This window comes from Symsagittifera roscoffensis, chromosome 1, assembly GCF_963678635.1.
Source record: "Symsagittifera roscoffensis chromosome 1, txSymRosc1.1, whole genome shotgun sequence".
NCBI lineage: Eukaryota > Metazoa > Xenacoelomorpha > Acoela > Convolutidae > Symsagittifera > Symsagittifera roscoffensis.
Genome location: NC_087062.1, coordinates 19,125,660 through 19,144,755, shown reverse-complemented (window position 1 = coordinate 19,144,755; position 19,096 = coordinate 19,125,660).

Below are 19,096 nucleotides of genomic sequence, written 5' to 3'. Positions count from 1 at the left end.
ATTCGACTCTGTTCGACTTATATATCGGTCGACCCTGGTCTTCTTATGCACCCGCCTATGTACCGACCCTTCCCAAAAATCAAATTGAGCGAATGTTTTTTTGCCTGTTCTGATGTTTTATCTATGACATTCTACAGACACAGGGCAGAAATTATAAGCTGTCGAGACTGATATAACCTTAACATATACTGATACAACGCAGACCAACATCGAGTAGACATTTGAAACAAACTTGTTGCAGGTTTGTTATTGCTTCTAAAACAGTAAAAGGATTTCGATTCTGTGGAAAAGCAGCTCGTCACTTTTTTAAACTACCGTCGTATACTTTCACTCAATGTCAATTAGTGACCGCAGAAGAACACTGTTCAAAAAATCTGACAATTAATTTTCTTAAAAAACGAATTAATTCTTAGCTACAGTTTCACTGGCACTGTTTATTATGTATGAGAATGAATTTTATTTTTAAGATAATAGCGTTTTGGCGTATCTGGTACTCATTATGACCAAAAATAATTAAATCACACGGTTTTAAATCACTACAACTTGCAAAATGAGCGCTTGCAAGATAGCGATAGCTGATTGGGTTCAAGATTGAGTGAGCTATAGTTCAACCTCAAATAATAAACTTTCGGGTAAAATTCGATTTTCTCGCGATTCTGTTCAAGTACTGTTTTTCTAATTGCTAATTTTACATTTTTCCACATAAGACCCTCAGCAGCTTAATAACAAGAAGTATTAAACCTTCCACAACGTATGTTTGTACAAAGGTGAGCCATATTTTACTGCAGACTCTGATATAAAAGATTCCAGTGTTTGAAACGTTTTTGTCTACTAAAGGTTTTCCGGTTTATTCTGGACTCTTTGGCCCTGCTAGCTAAAAAGAACTAACTGGAGAAAACGTGTACAATTGTAGCTTTTTTAGTGTCATCCTGAAAAAAAATTTTTTTCAAAGGAACCGTTTTTTTTAACTGTTACTTTTCTTCTAAAATACTAATTATTTGTTGCATGTTACTATTGTTCCGACCTTTTATCGATGAAAATCAGCAGATACACAATTATGGCATAGGGTGGGCGAAAAAGTCTAGAATTTTATAACCTAGAGAAAAATTGATATAAATCCTGGAAAACATCAAATAGTTCTTTGAAATGAATTTATGGAAAGTTTGTTCCTGGTTCCAAAACAGAAGAAGGACTCAAATTCTGTAAAATAGCAGCTCACCACTCTGAAATATTGCGTGTTTTTTGCTACCATTCTAACTTCTCAGTCAGTGTCAAAGGAGTTGAAAAATGTGTGACTGCAAAATAAAATTGATTGGCAAACTATCTCTTTATTTTCCTTACAAACTGCTTGTCACTGTTTTGTATCTGTGATAAACAATATTATTAATCAGATAGTAGCATTAGTTTCACTACAAGGATTTTGATTCCATGGAAAAGCAGCTCGTCAAACGCTGAAAATTTTTTTATCACCAATGCACAATTTTTAATCAATATCAAAAAATTCTGAAAAAATTAGTCGCCTCGAAAAATTTTTTTTTGAAACGTTTCATAATTGTTTTTCTTAACAAATTTCCACATTTTTGCTTGGCGCTTCTCTGGCACGGTTTTGTGTGTGTATAAGACTCAAAATTATCGATAACGAAATGGCGTTATGGCTTATCTGGTAGTGATCATGCACAAAAAAAATCGATTGCGGTTTTAAATCACACGTATACTGCAACTTGCTAAATGAGTGCTTGCAAGATAGCGATAACTTACTGGGCTCAGCAACCTGTGAACTGTAGTTCGATCTCAAATCATAATCTTTTGGGTATAATTCGATGTGCTGGCGATGCTTTCCAAGTATTATGTCTACATGTCATTTTTAGGCTTTTTTCCACAGTTTTTCTTCAACAGCTTAGTAGCGAGAAGAATGAAACTTTCAGAAACGAATGTTACTATAACGGGAAACTATATTTTACTGTGGACTCCGATGTAAAAATTTCCGTTTTTTAAATTTGTTTATTAAACTTTTTCACCTTTTTGACGCTTCCTAGACGCTGTTAGCTAAAAAAAAATTTATTTGGAGAAAATGTAATTTTTTGTATTTTTTTGGCATCCTGAAAAAAAAATTACTCAAAGGTGCCGTTTTCTTTATTTGTTTTGTTATCTTTTTGAGTGATACTGATTACTTGATGCCTGTTAAGATTGTTCTGATGTTTTATTGATGAATTATAGGTTTTTTCAACAATCGTTCCCCAACAACTTAGTAACAAGAGTAATCAAACCTCCAAAAACGTAAGTTATTATAACGGGAAACCATACTTTACAGTGGATTCTAATATGAAAACTTCCATTTTTTAAATCGTTTTTGTCTACTAATGTCCCTTTTCACGTTTCTGTTTTATTTTTTGAACTCTTAGACCCTGCTAGCTAAAAGAATTATCTGAACAAAAGCGCATGAACAACGCCAAGTAGTTATTCTAAATAAATAAGTAAAGTAGTTATTTGAAACTCATGAAAAGTTTGTAAGTGGTTTTAAAACAGAAGAAGGATTTCAGTTTTGTAGATTGACAGCTCGTCACTGAAACACTGTGGTTTTTTGCCTCCATTATACACTTTTCAGTCAGCATCAAAAAATTGGAAAAATTAGTTGTCGCAAGATAAACTTGTTCGGCAAACTTCATGGTTATTTACATAAAAAACTGCAAAACTTAACGCTACCGGTTCCTTGTTGCTGTTTCGTATCATTGAAAATCAATATTTTTTTTCACACTAGTATCCTTACCAAGAATTCAATTCCATTAAATAGGAGCTCGTCCTTAGAATGCTACCTATTTTTAACAACAAAAAAGACTTTTCAGTCAATGTCAACTTCCAGTAATCGTTATAACTTGCCCCAGGGGGGTCATAGGGATCCGAATTTTGCATGCCCTCATCGAATTATCTTTAGCATCCGAACTATGAGTTTAAAAAAGTTAGTTTCCTCAGTCTCCATTTGTCGGCGGGTATCACTATCGGTACCGTTTTATTTTTTTCACCAAAGGAAGGACAAATTTTTTAAAGATTTGAACTCAATTTGGACTAAACACTTTGTGTATTTCTCTACTTATCGTATATATTATTGAATTCCAAGCTATGTACTAATCATTAACCTTCACTATTCTGCATTCAAAACTCAAAGTAAATTTTTCAATCGAAATGAGAGTTTGCCGAAAAAATGTTAGGATTACCGATCCTACAAAAGCTTTAGTTTTTGGGTTTGTTCGTACTTGCACTTGTTTCTGGGAATAATTCTCGAGTGATGTTTTCATCTAGTGAGTTAGATGGTCTGATTTCAATATCATGAAGGGGTTAGAAAAACAACTCTCAAGGTTACTTTTCAACAAAAAAACCAAAGAAGTCGGGGGTCCAAAGAAGTCGGGAGTTGCTGAATTGATCGAACAAGAAGTTGTTTTGAGGTTACAGGCTGAGAAGGAGTTGGACAACGACATGTGGGCTGAAGATATTTTAGTTTCTTTAACAAATAGTTTGCATATGAGTCTTTTCTGTGATTCGTTTGCGTGGTTAATCTAATCTTTAAAAATTGTTATGTTTTTTTTTCGACCAATGAAAATGGGGAGGAACTTTGTATTTGGATGTGTTTATGTTTTTTTCCTTTTTGTTTTCCACGCAAAATCAGCTACCACAAATAATAATCGGACAGAGTTGAGTGTTATATCATATAAAATCCCTTTCTATCGCGATTCGAAAGACAATAAAAACGTTGAAATTTCTGATTTTTGGTCTATTTTCGAGCTAATTAAAAAGGTAGTTAGTAATTTCAATAGCTTATTTAGGCCTAATTTTAGCCGTGAAATTTTAATTTTGCGCAAGCAAAGGTAGTTTTTAGAGTTTTTAGCGCAATTTTGGCAATCAAAAACTTGAAAATTCAAAACATTTCAGCAAAAAGTTTTTAAAAAGTGTTTGAAATTTTTTTTTCTTTTTTTTTTCATTCTTCTTGTCAATTCTCTTCAAAAAGTGTTTTGCAGTTGATCTATTTTACTATTACTTTCAAATATGCCTAAATTCTATTTTTGAGTTCAAACTATTTTTATCACAACATGCAGAAAAAAATGTCACCAATTCGAGAAAACTTTTTGTATTTTTTTAAGACTGTGGTCGGAACATTATGCGTTACTTGCACAGTAACCGCCTATCCTGGTTTTGTTTTGGTTTTTTTGAAGGGGTTGTATAGTTTCAAGGCGAGGGAGTGAGCGTAAGGCATAAAAAGTTTGTAGTGTGTTCTTAAATGTTTGTTTATATGTTGCATGTTATTGTGTTTCAAGAGATTCATTCAAAGTGTCTAGCAGTTTTTGTTGTGTTTTCCTGTTCTATCCTAATTCCTTGAGTGGAAAAAGAAAAAAAAATCATGCAATGAGCCTGAAAAAAATCCTGCAGGGGTTGTGTTTAGCGCTAGTTTGTTGATTTAAATGAATGTGCTATTGCACAAGCGGTATGATCTCTTTCAGTTTGTGAGAAAATGATTTGAAAAAGTCTCTTCAATCATAAATATTTTATGAAATAAATTCCAACAAATTAACATTTATGGACAAAGTCTAAATTTCTCATCGATGATATATATTGGAAGCAATGTTTTTTATGAAGAGTGCGCGCATAAAATATTCCAGAGAATAGCCAAACTGGCATTTTTCGAACTAGTAACACTTCGCAAAATCTGATCGAAAGTAAATCATTTATTAAAATTTGTTTTCAGGGAGTCGATATCTTCAATTGTACATAAAATTTATTTGGTAAAAACTGATCTTTGGACTGCCGAAAATGACTGAAAGAAACAAGACTGCTCGTTCATCAGACTGAATGTTCCGACTGCGCCTTAATCTATATCGGATAAGAGTTGGGACACGAAAATATTGAAAAACTAGACATTTTGGACATATTGAAGACCAAGTGTAAATATTTGAGTCGTACAAAATTAATATGACCGATTAGCTGGCCTCAATTCTATTTGGATTGATTTTATTGTGCGGCATAAGTCGCCACGCATAAATAAGTCGTGTTACGTTTTTTGGTTCTTATTTTGACCAAACTTGATCGCTAAAATACCTGACTAGTACTCTCGGCTACCACTGGTTTGCAATTCAAATCTTTAACGTTTTTTTTTGTTATAGGTTGCTGATAGATTCATATTGATGCTAGTTTTTTGATCTCGTTACTGTTTAAATGCAATGGGCCATGTGTTCTTAGTTTCACTTCAAGCTACTTTCCTTCATACCAAGTTTGAAAGTCTTTCACCGTTCTGAAGACATTGCAATGTCAGAAATCAACACGATTCCTAAGCATCAGATAACTGTACGGGATTCAATTAATCTTTTGTGCTATCAGTCATTTTTGTTTGCGAAAAATTCATAATTTTCTTGGTAAAGGCCTAAATTTTGAGTTTTCTGCGTGATCAAGGCCAAACTGAACAAATCAGTTCTACGTAGTCATAAAAAATTTCCATTCTGATTTTTAAATTTGGGAATTGGCGGAATATGTTTGGCTGGTTTGAAGTTTAAGTCCTGCCGTCAACTTTCGATCGGAGAGCTTTGTTCTGTGCTTCAAATCAACGCCAAAACCTTGTCTAATTATTTCTTACTTAATCTCATAATCTCAATAAATCTAGGCATGAAAAACTGGTTCGCGATGGTTCTAATTGAGATGAGTTACCCTTAATCAGGAGAGTGAGCCTCTCTGCTTGTAAACCACAAGCTTGAAAACTAAAACCCTTGAGAAAATTTGCACTCTTTAGAAAAAAATTTGCGCATTAGAAAATCCAAAAATTAAGACTTTGCATAGGGGTCGAATTCCTTATCTTGTTTTTCGACATTTATGTTCTTACTTCCAAAAGTTAGTTTTTCCTATGGATCGCTTTTGAAAAACTTCTGTATACCAACGAATCGCTTCCGACAATTCTCTAATTTTTTTTGTCATGGCTGCCAAAATCTTTTTGTCCTAACTATGCTAACGCTGTGTTCTAACGATGTATGGCGACAGGATTAATGCATCATTACTAAATTGAAATATTTGTGCTTTTGAGACAAACTTAAATCTTTCTTCTATAAATTGGTAGGATGTGATTCAGAGGGGCTGACAACATCCCTTAGGCATTCGAACCCCTCACCACCCAAAGGGTCCACCCTTTGGTACTCTACTTTGCGTCACCAACTTTTGTCCAACCGACCCTGAAAAATTTTCAAAGACGCCTTTGGCGCCAGTATACACTAATTTCGATGGTGGAGAGCGCGCAAAAAACGCCGTTTTTTGGTCAAAAACCTTCCAAAAACTGCCAAAAAAAAATTTTTTTTGGCAGGATTTCACAAAATATTGCTATCGGCGCAAAAAGTTTTGCCAAATACGAGTATCTGTGATGTTTAAAAGAACTCGGAAAATCAATTTCAAAGCTTTTCCTCCGCCCTCCCCCCTAAATCCGCTACTGTACAGTTCTGTTCTTATGCATTCTCGTTTTTACTTGTGAACTCTTTTTGACAATACAACACAGACTTGATATTTTAGACCTTCATATTGCAAAAATAAAATGACATCATATTGTATTCTAATGAAGAAAAAACTGAAATCAATGACGCAAAAATTATAATGACATCATATTGTAGAACCAGCATAGCATATATTTATTTATGATCCTCTATCTACTGAATTGCTTAGAGAATATTAAAATAAAACTACTTCAGAAAGTATACGAACATAAATTGTAAATTTGATTGATTTTCACGTTTTCATATTTGTAAATTGTTTCACGAACAGTCTTTAATTAAATCCCTTCCATTCCATTAGAGAATTTTGTTTAAACCTAACGCTGTAGTCAGGTAATTTTTGTTACTTCACCGTTTACTTCATCGTTTACGTCATAACTAACGTTTATGTCATCGTGCCAACCAGAGTAGCCTAATCCTGAAATTCAAATGGACTGGAGCAATTCTTCTCCACTGTGCGGAAAGTGTCGCAAGGATGTGCTTCTTCAGTGGTGCAGGGAAACTCCACATGAACAGAAAAAAGTGAAGGGAGGTGGAATTGTAAAAGTGCTTCCATGGTTACTACTGGGAGACCGAACAAGGACATTTTTCATTAAACACCCGCATTAAAAATTCGAACAGTGATAGCTAACAGCTAGAAAAACAGAAGCTCGATGCTTGAGGGTGAGGCAACATTACCCAGCCCAGAAAACAACCAAAAATGCAAGTAGTTCTTAAACAGGGCACAACCGCGGTTCGCCGTGATGAGCTGTACAAGCTCGTATGTTGGTCCTTTCCCTCGTGGATAAATGGTCTTAATCCTAATGAGAACCAGCGTCGAGGCGCTCACTGCCAGTTTTGATTTAGGTTCTTTTTCTGTTGCACGGCCCAAAAACATCAAATTTTTAATAGGGCTTCCGTTTTTTTTGAATATCCAACCAGATTTTCTTTCAGTGAAACTAATTTTAACCAATCAGACTCGAGCAATATGATCCAGTTTCCAAAATATTTAAAAAATCTACTTTGGACCGTATAACAGAAAATATCATTTATAACTTACAACGCCAAGCAAAATATAGGAGCCCGATCAAAATGTTTTTGTACTCAAGACAGGGCTTTGATTCGGGCACAAAGTCGAAACGCACCTCGAGCACTTTTGAGAAATACCACAATACGTTTTCTTTCGTTCCAATGATCATATTGAAGCTGTTATTCTTCTTTTCTACCAGTATTTAAATTTTGAATAACTCAGCAAAAAGTTCAAATAGTATTCAAAATTGATTTAGTAAAATGCGGGGATGTAACGAAAAATTTCCCGAAACAGTTCCACAAGCGTAGAGATTATGAGAAACCTCAACGTCTCGGCAGTTTGTTCTCTCGGTGTCAATAACACTCACTTAAGCAACGCCTTCGACACTCTCCACATTGGGGTGAAGGATGACGCGGCGGTGTCCATGTTCGAATATTTTAAGTCTACCATCGATTTTATACAAAATAGCTTCCAGAAACATAGACAACATGACGGTGGTAAGTATTTTAACGAGTAATAAAACTCAAGTTAAGATAATTATAAAGTTTCATGCGAACATGCATTATTTAGGAGTGAAAGCAAATATACAAATGAAAGTTTTCTGAACTCGGAAAATTTTCGGTCCACAAAATTGATTTTCCGAGCTCTCCAAAAACACCATAAAGACCGTTTTCGTTAAAAAAATTTGGGGATTATAGGTAGGGGCATATCTAGGATTTTCTTGAGGAGGGGGTGGATTGAGAAAAATTTTGACAAAAACAATGATTTATTTACAATAAGAAAACAAACAAAATTAAACAAAATTGAGTCTTAGATTTTTTGTGGCATTTCTGTCGATGACCTCTTCCACTTTGATTCCTACATTTTTGTGGATGTAAATCAGCGCCAAGTTTGAGAGTTGGTCCTTCTTCATGTTGGAGCGGAGCTAACTTTTTAGTAGTTTCATGCTCGAAAAAGAGCGCTCAGCAGTGCATACAGTCACTGGGAGGGTAGCACCAATCTGAAGAAAAGCAAAAATTACTGGCATTGTGGCTTTGTGACACACTCTGAGTGCAGCTGTGAAGGTTTCTGGGGTATCGGTGTACAGGGAGAAGCGCCACATGTTTTTCTAAACTTCGAACTCGCTGGGGAAGTCACCATCTGGAAGTACTCCTTTGTATAACTGGACCATGTCATCAAAATCTTCCTCCTTTGCATCCTTCTCACTTATCCAACGGGGTAGCAGCTTGCACACTTGAACAAAACAAGAAGAAGCTGCTCCAACAAAGCGTTCCTTGAGATCCATCAGGACAAAGTCAAGAAAGGGCAGGTAAACGGTCTGTCTGAACTGATCATAAGCCGATGATGCTACAGGATGTCTGCCTCTTCTGTCCTCTATTTGAATATCGCCAAGCTTTGCTGCGTCAGAATGGGCTTTTTCGTAGCGGCCATTGTCTTCACCATCGCGCCATTGTTGAAGGAGGTGACGCAAGTCCGAATGAGATCCTTCGACTGAGGCAATTCTAGCGAAGATCCCTGAAGAGCAATGCTGGTAGCTTTAGTCACTCCCAGCAGGTGCTTCATAGACATCAGGGCAATCAGGATTTCTGACCGCATCATGCTAGCTAGATAAGCACAGCAGTAAGAAGCACAGCTTTCCCCGGCCAATTGCTGATGTCTTCTAGAGTAGCTTCAATGGAAGGCTTCAGCTGGATAAAAGTCAGAACAGCGTTCGAGAAATTATAAGGCAAAAGCACGGCCTATCGGAAGAACTTTCGATGAAGTAATCAGAGTCAGGTTAAGGCAATGTGTAGCTAGGTAGTTTTGAACGGAGTATATATACGGCGAATGAGGCAAAAACTGAGTCCAATTTGAGGCCTCAAAAAAGACGCATTTTCACACCTTGAATTTTCACACCTCAAAATTTTCTTTGATATTAAGGCCAAAGACACCGGCGCCGAAGGCACCCTTTGAAAAAAATTTGGTATTTGTTAGGGTTACGTTCCTGAGGGAGGAAAAGGGCGTCCGCCCCCGCCCCCCCCCCCCCTAAATCCGCCCCTGGCTATAAGCTAATTTTTGAGAAAATAGGTCAAATATGCCGTTTTTTGCCACTTTTTGGGGGGTGCCTTTAGAAGTATTTTGGGGTCTGACGGCCGAAAATGGATGTCGTTAATTAGATAGAACCAAATGGGGGATGAATTGGTGAAAGAAGAGGGCGTCCACTTGAGGGGTAAAATGTCAAAACGTTTTCAACGCAAAGCCGAAGACACACACAGTTCGTCGGAGTCTCGGGCTTTTGTCATTGAAAACAAACTTCGAGATGGAGCATTGAAAAAAAAATTGACCGACAATGCTTAAAAAAAGACCGATCATTTTAGTTTTTAAACAGCATAGAGAATTGAAATAAAAGCTTGAAAAGTAAAAAAAAAAATGAATAAAAAAAGCCTTTTCTTTCTGTAATTGTTACGCTTCCCGAATCATCTTTTTTTAAGTTTGATTATTAGATACTTAGAAATGAATTCGTACGACGGGTTTTTGTCTTCATTTAACCGGATGTTTAATTTATGTTCCAGTTTGGACTTCTAAGAAAACAATCAGTTGTAGCAAATGTTCAGAAAACAAATCAAATCTCGCCAAACTGCCTGTAATTGGAGAGAACCTTAATAAATACGATGGCGGATCAGTTTTAGTCAACTGTAGGGGAGGTTTCTCCAGATCACCAACAATAATCATGGCTTATTTGATGCAAGAAGAAGGACTCAGTTTAGCCGAGGCTGAACAAATTTGCAAATTGGCCAGGCCAAAAGTTAGGCCAAATGAATCGTTTATGACAGATTTACAAAAATTGGAAGCAATGCTGCGTACTGAAAACTTATACAAAAAATCTGGTTTACAGTAATTATCATCCTCGACGATGAGTGAGTGTACTCGAAACATCACAACCACCTGGACAAGGTCAAACACGAACATTCCTTATGGAAACCAAATGACTTCCAGATCAGACTTCCAGAGTTGTTCATAGTTTTTCTATGTGTTAACCCTATTTGCTATAATAACGTAAAAATATAACAGATTTGTTTCAAAATTGATTTAATGTGGCATTCGAAAAAAAAAAATCTTTTCTAATCACTTTATAGAGATTTGAAGTCACAGAACTAAATTATGCTGTGATATCAATCTTAAGCTATCGAAACGAGAGTCAATGAACTTCTTACCAAATGGGATTCAAATGTTTATGTTATATTCTATTTATTGGCGGAAAATATTCAAAAATTGTTTAAAAAAAGAAAATTGTAACTAAAAATAAATCGGACAGTTTGTTATATATCTTTATATGAATAATCGCTATAGGATATATTGTCATCATTAAATATTTTTTGGATCAAAACCCATTTGAGGAAAATATTCAAAAGAAGAATTTTAAAAGAAGAAACTTGTGTCTGTAACTAAAAGTAAATCAGAAATTTCGTTGTATACCGTTATATGAATCGCTATAGGAAAAACTGTCATCGTTATAAATCGTTTTTGGATCAAAAACCTTATAGATTTGTTTTAGTCTTCGTTAAGCCAGACGTGCTCAGATTATAATAAATAGTAATGAGATCGCGTTTACGAACTAGGCACATTACAGAAATTATTTATTGTAAAATCAATTGAAATTTGTAACAATTATATGACCAATTAGCCTGCATGAATTCAATTCAGATCAATTTTGTTTGCCGAAAAATTTTTGCTGAAGTCTAAGCTAGCACTAACTATAGCTAAAATATTCAAAATATTATTCAAAGCTGATAAGCAAGCAGTTTATGCGAGATGAGAGCTCATTATGGAGTAGCGGTAAGCAAACCCGCTCCATCAACTTATAGATTTTAGTTTTGATCACCACTCATAACTTAGATGGTGACAAACAACACACATTTACACCAAATGGTGTCAAGACAAATGGTGCCAGGGTAAACTTGGAAAAATCAAACCAGGTCAAACATGGGGAAAATTTTCAGCCAGTAAGGTCAAAATGGACATTAATGGTCACCAAAATCCGGCTGAAACCAATTGATATAAAGTTTTTGTGCAACACTCTGCTTAATGTGTTCCAATGAAGAAAAGTCAACAAAAAATCTTGTAGTGATTTGGTATCAAGGATAGAAAAACCAACTTATTGTTCCAACCTTCAAAAAATTGACTGATTATTTGTGTATTTGTGCTCTGCTCGGGGTGTTGTTTTCCGCAGACAAATTTTGACTTTTTAATTAACAGTTTTGGACAATTTTTTTCAATCCCCCCAAAAAAGTTGTCCTCCTGAGCTGAAATTCAGAAAAACTCACCAGAATAATTGTATAAAAATTGTATGATGGCATAAAATCGATCAATTTGGGACAATTATTATATATATATATCGCCTTCAAATTTTTTTCTTCTTTATACTTGTGGATTAAACAAACATTTTGATATTGATCTTTTAACGTTATACAGTGTAACTGATAAAATCGAGCTAAGTATATCAGCCCACAATTTTTAGCGTTCACCAATGCTTTCATTGCTTACCCTCTGGCTTATTCTACATTTTCAAAAATTAAAACTTGAGAATACACAGATGACATTTCTAGAAGTTCAAGGCATTTTAATTTCAGCAGCCATCAAAATCCGAAAGTTCAACTAACTTCAGTTTTCGAAGTTCAAGGCACAATTGACATCAAACTTACCTTGACGGACTATAATGCTAGTAGTCTCAACGGTCGATAAAAACGCTTTTCTCACAAGCTTTTAAGTCGTAGTTCATGCAAATTGCGGTTCGCCGTGATGAGCTGAACAAGGGCCCTTTCCCTCGTGTTGGCCCTTTCCCTCGTGGATAAATGGTCTTAATCTCAATGAGAACCAGCGTCGAGGTGCTCACTGTCAGTTTTGATTTAGATTCTTTTTCTGTTGCACGGACCAAAAATATCAAATTTTTAATTGGGCTTCCATTTTTTTGAATATCCAATCAATTTTTCTTTCAGTGAAACTAATTTTAACCAATCAAACTCGAGCAATATGATACAATTTCCAAAATATTTGTAAAAATATACTTTGTACCGTATAACAGAAAATATCATTAACTTACAACGCCAAGCAAAATATAAGAGCTCGATCAAAATGTTTTTGTACTCAAGACATGGCTTTGATTCGGGCACAAAGTCGAAACGCACCTCGAGCACGTTTGAAAAATACCGCATTAAGTTTTCTTTCGTTCCAATGATCATATTGAAGCTGTTATTCTTCTTTTCTAACACAACATTTAAATTTTGAATAACTCAGCAGAAATTTTAAATATAGTATTCAAAATTGATTTAGTAAGATGCGGTTGTAACGAAAATTTTCCCAAAACAGTTCCACAAGCGTAGAGATTATGAGAAACCTCAACGTCTCGGCAGTTTGTTCTCTCGGTGTCAATAACACTCACTTAAGCAACGCCTTTGACACTCTCCACGTTGGGGTGAAGGATGACGTGACTGTGTCCATGTTCGAATATTTTAAGTCTACCAACGATTTTATACAAAATAGCTTCCAGAAACATAGACAACATGACGGTGGTAAGTCTTTTAACGAGTAATAACACTCAAGTTAAGATAATTATGAAGTTTCATGCGAACATCCATTATTTAGTAGTGAAAGCAAATATACAAATGAAAGTTTTCTGAACCTTTCATAAAACTCGGAAAATTATCGGTCCACAAAATTGATTTTCCGAGCTCTCTAAAAACACCATAAAGACCGTTTTCAACAACATTTTTGGATTATAGGTAGGGGTGGATCTAGGATTTTCTTGAGGGAGGGGCGTATTGAGAAAAATTTTGACAAAAACAAAGATTTATTTACAATAAGAAAATAAACAAAATTAAAGACAATTGAGTCTTAGATTTTTTGTGGCGATTCTGTCGATGACCTCTTCCACTTTCATTTCTACATTTTTGTGGATGTAAATCAGCGCCAAGTTTGAGAGTCGGTCCTCCTTCAGGTTGGAGCGGAGCTAAATTTTAGTAGTTTCATGCTCGAAAAAAAGCGCTCAGCAGTGCAAACAGTCACTCTGGGAGGGTAGCACAAATCTGGACAAAAGCAAAAATTACTGTCATTGTGGCTTTGTGACACACTCTGAAAGCAGCTGTGAAGGTTTCTGGGGTATCGGTGTACAGGGAGAAGCGCCAAATGTTTTTCTAAACTTCGAACTCGCTGGGGAAGTCACCATCTGGAATTACTCCTTCGTATAACTGGACCATGTCATCAAAATCTTCTTCCTTTGCATCCTTCTCACTTATCCAACGGGGTAGCAGCTTGCACACTTGAACACAAGAAGAAGCTGCTCCAACAAAGCGTTCCTTGAGATCCATCAGGACAAAGTCAATAAAGGGTAGGTAAACGGTCTGTCTGAAGTGACCATAAGCCGATGATGCTACAGGAGGTCTGCCTCTTCTGCCTTCTATTTGAATATCGCCAAGCTTTGCTGCGTCAGAATGGACTTTTTCGTAGCAGCCATTGCCTTCACCATCGCGCCATTGTTGAAGGAGGTGACGCAAGTCCGAATGTGATCCTTCGACTGAGGCAATTCTAGCGAAGATCCCTGAAGAGCAATGCTGTTAGCTTTAGTCGCCCCCAGCAGGTGCTTCATAGACATCAGAGCAATCAGCAACTCTGACCGCATCATGCGAGCTAGATAAAATCAGCAGTAAGAAGCACAGCTTTCACGGTCAATTGCTGATGTCTTCTAGAGTAGCTTCAATGGAAGGTTTCAGCTGGATAAAAGTCAAAACAGCGTTCGAGAAATTATAGGGCAAAAGCACGGCCTATCGGAAGAACTTTCGATGAATTGATCAGAGTCAGGTTAAGGCAATGTGTAGCTAGGTATTTTTAGAACGGGGTATATATACGGCGAATGAGGCAAGTTGACAGGTACCTGCTTGCAGGTACCTACCTCGAGTCAAAAATTGAGTCCAGTTTGAGGCCTGAAAAAAGACGCATTTTCACACCTTGAATTTTCACACCTGAAATTTTTTTTTTGATATAAAGGCCAAAGACACCGGCGCCGAAGACGCCCTTTGAAAAAAATTAGGTAAATTGTCCAAAGGCGGGACCCTTTGGTATTTGTTAGGGTTACCTTCCTGAGAGAAGAAAAGGGCGTCCGCCCCGCCCCCCCTAAATTTGTCCCTGGCTATAAGCAAATTTTTGAGAAAATAGGTCAAATATGCCGTTTTTTGCCACTTTTTGGGGGGTGCCTTTAGAAGTATTTTGGGGTCTGACGGCCGAAATTGATTGTCGTTAATTAGATAGAACCAAATGGGGGATGAATTGGTGAAAGAAGAGGGCGTCCACTTGAGGGGTAAAATGTCAAAACGTTTTCAACGCAAAGCTGAAGACACACACAGTTCGTCGGAGTCTCGGGCTGTTGTTATTGAAAACAAACTTCGAGATGGAGCATTGAAAAGAAAATTGACCGACAATGCTTAAAAAAAGACCGATCTTTTTAGTTTTTAAACAGCATAGAGAATTGAAATAAAAGCTTGAAAAGTAAAAAAAAAATAGAATAAAAAAAACCTTTTCTTTCTGTAATTGTTACGCTTCCCGAATCATCTTTTTTTTAAGTTTGATTATTAGATACTTAGAAATGAACTCGTCCGACGGGTTTTTGTCTTCATTTAACTGGATGTTTAATTTATGTTCCAGTTTGGACTTCGAATAAAACAATCAGCTGTAGCCAATGTTCAGAAAACAAATCAGATCTCGCCAAACTGCCTGTAATTGGAGAGAACCTTAATAAAAACGATGGCGGCTCAGTTTTAGTCAACTGTAGGGGAGGTTTTTCCAGATCACCAACAATAATAATGGCTTATTTGATGCAAGAAAAAGGACTCAGTTTAGCCGAGGCTGAACAAATTTGCAAATTGGCCAGGCCAAAAGTTAGGCCAAATGAATCGTTTATGACAGATTTACAAAAATTGGAAGCAATGCTGCGTACTGAAAACTTATACAAAAAATCTGGTTTACAGTAATTATCATCCTCGACGATGAGTGAGTGTACTCGAAACATCACAACCACCTGGAAAGGTCAAGCACGAACATTCCTTATGGAAATCAAATGACCTCCAGATCAGACTTCAAGAGTTGTTCATAGTTTTTTTATGTGTTAACCCTATTTGCTATAATAACGTAAAAATATAACAGATTTGTTTCAAAATTGATTTAATGTGGCATTTGAAAAAAAATAATCTTTTCTAATCACTTTTTAGAGATTTGAAGTCACAGAACTAAATTATGCGTGATATCAATCTTAAGCTATCGAAACGAGAGTCAATGAACTTCTTACCAAATGGGATACAAATGTTTATGTTATATTCTTTTCATTGGCGGAAAATATTCACAAATTGTTTTAAAAAAATAAAATTGTAACTAAAAATAAATCGGACAGTTTGTTATATAACTTCAGCTTTCGAAGTTCAAGGCACAATTGACATCAAATTTACTTTGACGGACTATAATGCTAGTAGTCTCAACGGCCGATAAGAACGCTTTTCTCACAAGCTTTTAATTCGTAGTTCATGCAAACTGCTTAAACTGTCTCAGGCAAAAGTATTGCCTAAAATGTCTAGCATCGACACCCCGCCAATATGCCACAAGAACACTGCTCGCATATCAGGGCAATGCCCTGAATGTTTCGACTGCACTTAGGGGCTATTCAGTTTTTTTTGGTTTAATAGAAGACAAAAAATTTGAAAAAAAAAAGGATTTCTTCATTTTGTCCCCCACATGCTATGTTAAATGTTAAGGGTATGTTTAGCGTCTCGAAATGCGTGCAATAATAAAATAGAATTATATTGCTAGCCCCAATTTAAATTTGGAACGCAATAATTGTTCCGACTTTCGAAGAGAACGGAATATTTATGCTCGGTGTGGTTTTTTATTCAGTCAACTTTCGCCGATCGAAATAAAAGTTTTTTACCCCATTAAAGATATCGACTACATGAGTTCAAATATTTTACCTCCGATCATTTTTGTAAAGTTCTGGAGATTTGAAAACTACCAAAATGGCCATGTTCTGGACTAAATTATGCGCGCTTTGAAGAATTTATTCATATTGCTGAGAGCGTAACGCAAATTGTTTATGCGTGGCGAACTATCCGGCACAACAAAATCTATTCAAATTGAATTGATGCTAGCTAATCAGATCGGTCGTATTGATTTCGTACGAATCAACATTTCACACTTTGATCTATTTATAGGTTTTTAAGAATTTTTTTCCCAAAAACTATTTGATATGAATTAAGGGCTTTGCTCTGACATACTAGCAGTCTTGTTCGCTCCTTAAGCGTGTTATAAGTACGCAACATAAGATTTTTTAATTATCTTAAATTGGCCAAATTAGCAAATTTCAATTCCCCGTAACTTTACAAAAATAATCACAAGTAAAATTTCTTTTTAAATTTGAGCACAAGACAACAATTTTTTTCAGATGATTTAAAAAATTTCCGTTAAAAACGCTTGCTTAAAAAGTCGAAAAATTACTGAATAAAAAAAACCTCACCAAGCATAAATATTCCGCACCTTCTTTGAACGTGCATACATCACCGTTTTATTAATCAAGTCGATATCCAACGCTAGTTTTTGCTGCTACTAAAACCTTATTTAATTAGACTGATCATTCAATTTAAATTTTTTTTTGCATACGTTGCAATTTAAAAAAAGCAGTTTGCCTCGAAAGAACAATATTTTGAAGGAACACAAAACTAATTTCAAATTATTTTGATGTTTAGCTTGCCTGCCTGGCTTTAATCATCAGCAAAATAAGAAAAACAAAAAAATGAGAAATAAATCTATTCTAAACAAGTTTTTGTTTTTTTTTGCTGAAAAAGGATAAATTCAGCGACAAACTCAGCAATTAGTGAAACAATGAAAAAAGGTGCAAAATAATATACTAACCTTTCAAACTCGCAGACAAAGTGGAGCTTCGCATCACTTGCAATACATTTGCAAGCGCAGCATTGTAGGACAGCAAAAAGAATCAAAAGAATCTTTTGTGGAGAGGGAATGTAAACAATTCCAGAGTACACTTCATAACTTTGAAATCTTACAACACAAACAACTATTTTATTTTCATTTTTCTAATAAAGATACACAAAATAAGGTACCTAAGCCAGTAAAACTTGAACCAAAACCATTTAGGCCAAATGTAATTTTCAAGCTAAGAAAAAAAAAAGAAAATCGAAGAAAACATACAGAGCAAGAACTTAAAAATTTACAAATTTTACAAGTAAATTGAAAACTTCATGAAAACGATAATGAAAATTGCTTGCAACAAAGGAAAACTCCTCAAAGTTGCAACTAAGCTGATGAAACAGAAGCAGAAAAGAAAATCCGATAATCCGAAAACCCGGTACTCGATCCCAAATCTAGCAATACAAAAGTAAATGCGTTACCACTCGGCCAAGTGAGAAAGAATCGGGTTGTTGGTGAGGTTCAATAACAAAACAAGAAATTTTTTTTACGGAAATAAAGTCTAGTTCCCGATTATAAGCCACTTGCTCTCGCAAGTGTGATAAGAAAACTGAAATTTTAATTAAAACTTAGTCGCCAATTTGATAGTATCGTTTTTTCATATCAGATGGGCAATCCCGGTCCGTCACTCAAGGTGATCCTTCTTGGTGATCCTTAGATAGATGGTCCATCTAAGATGGTCCATCTAAGAGTTGATCTAACTATGGTTAGATTGGCTCAAGGTAGTCCTTAATGGATCACCTTAGATTCCCGAAAGATAGTTCAAAGAGAGTTAACCTGATGCAAGTTAGGTTGACACAAGGTGATCCTTCTTGGTGATCCTTTGATAGATGGTCCATCTAAGATGGTCCATCTAAGAGTTGATCTAACTAAGGTTAGATTAGCTCAAGGTAGTCCTTAACGGATCACCTTAGATTCCCGAAAGATGGTGCAAAGAGAGTTAACCTGATGCAAGTTAGGTTGACACAAGGTGATCCTTCTTGGTGATCCTTTGATAGATGGTCCATCTAAGATGGTCCATCTAAGAGTTGATCTAACTAAGGTTAGATTAGCTCAAGGTAGTCCTTAACGGATCACCTTAGATTCCCGAAAGATGGTTCAAAGAGAGTTAACTTGATGCAAGTTAGGTTGACTCAAGGTGATCCTTCTTGGTGATCCTTAGATAGATGGTCCATCTAAGAGGGTCCATCTTAGATTTGATCTAGCTAAGGTTAGATTGGCTCAAGGTAGTCCTTAATGGATCACCTTCGATTCCCGAAAGATGGTGCAAAGAGAGTTAACCTGATGCAGGTTAGGTTGACTCAAGGTGATCCTTCTTGGTGATCCTTAGAAAGTTCATGATAGCAAGAGACTGGGGATTGGCTCCCAGTCAAAGTACCTTGCTCGGTGGTGCATCATATTAAGAGAGAGTCAGATTCCCGAAAGATGGCTTGATTAGAGTTGCTAGACTCAAGCAAGTCAGTTAAGTTAGTTAAGTTAAGTAAGTTAGCTTGACTCAAGGCGGTGACGATGTACGGTCAAGTAAAAGTAGCAAGTACCCGAAAGATAGCCGAAAGACGGTTAAGTAGCAAGTAAA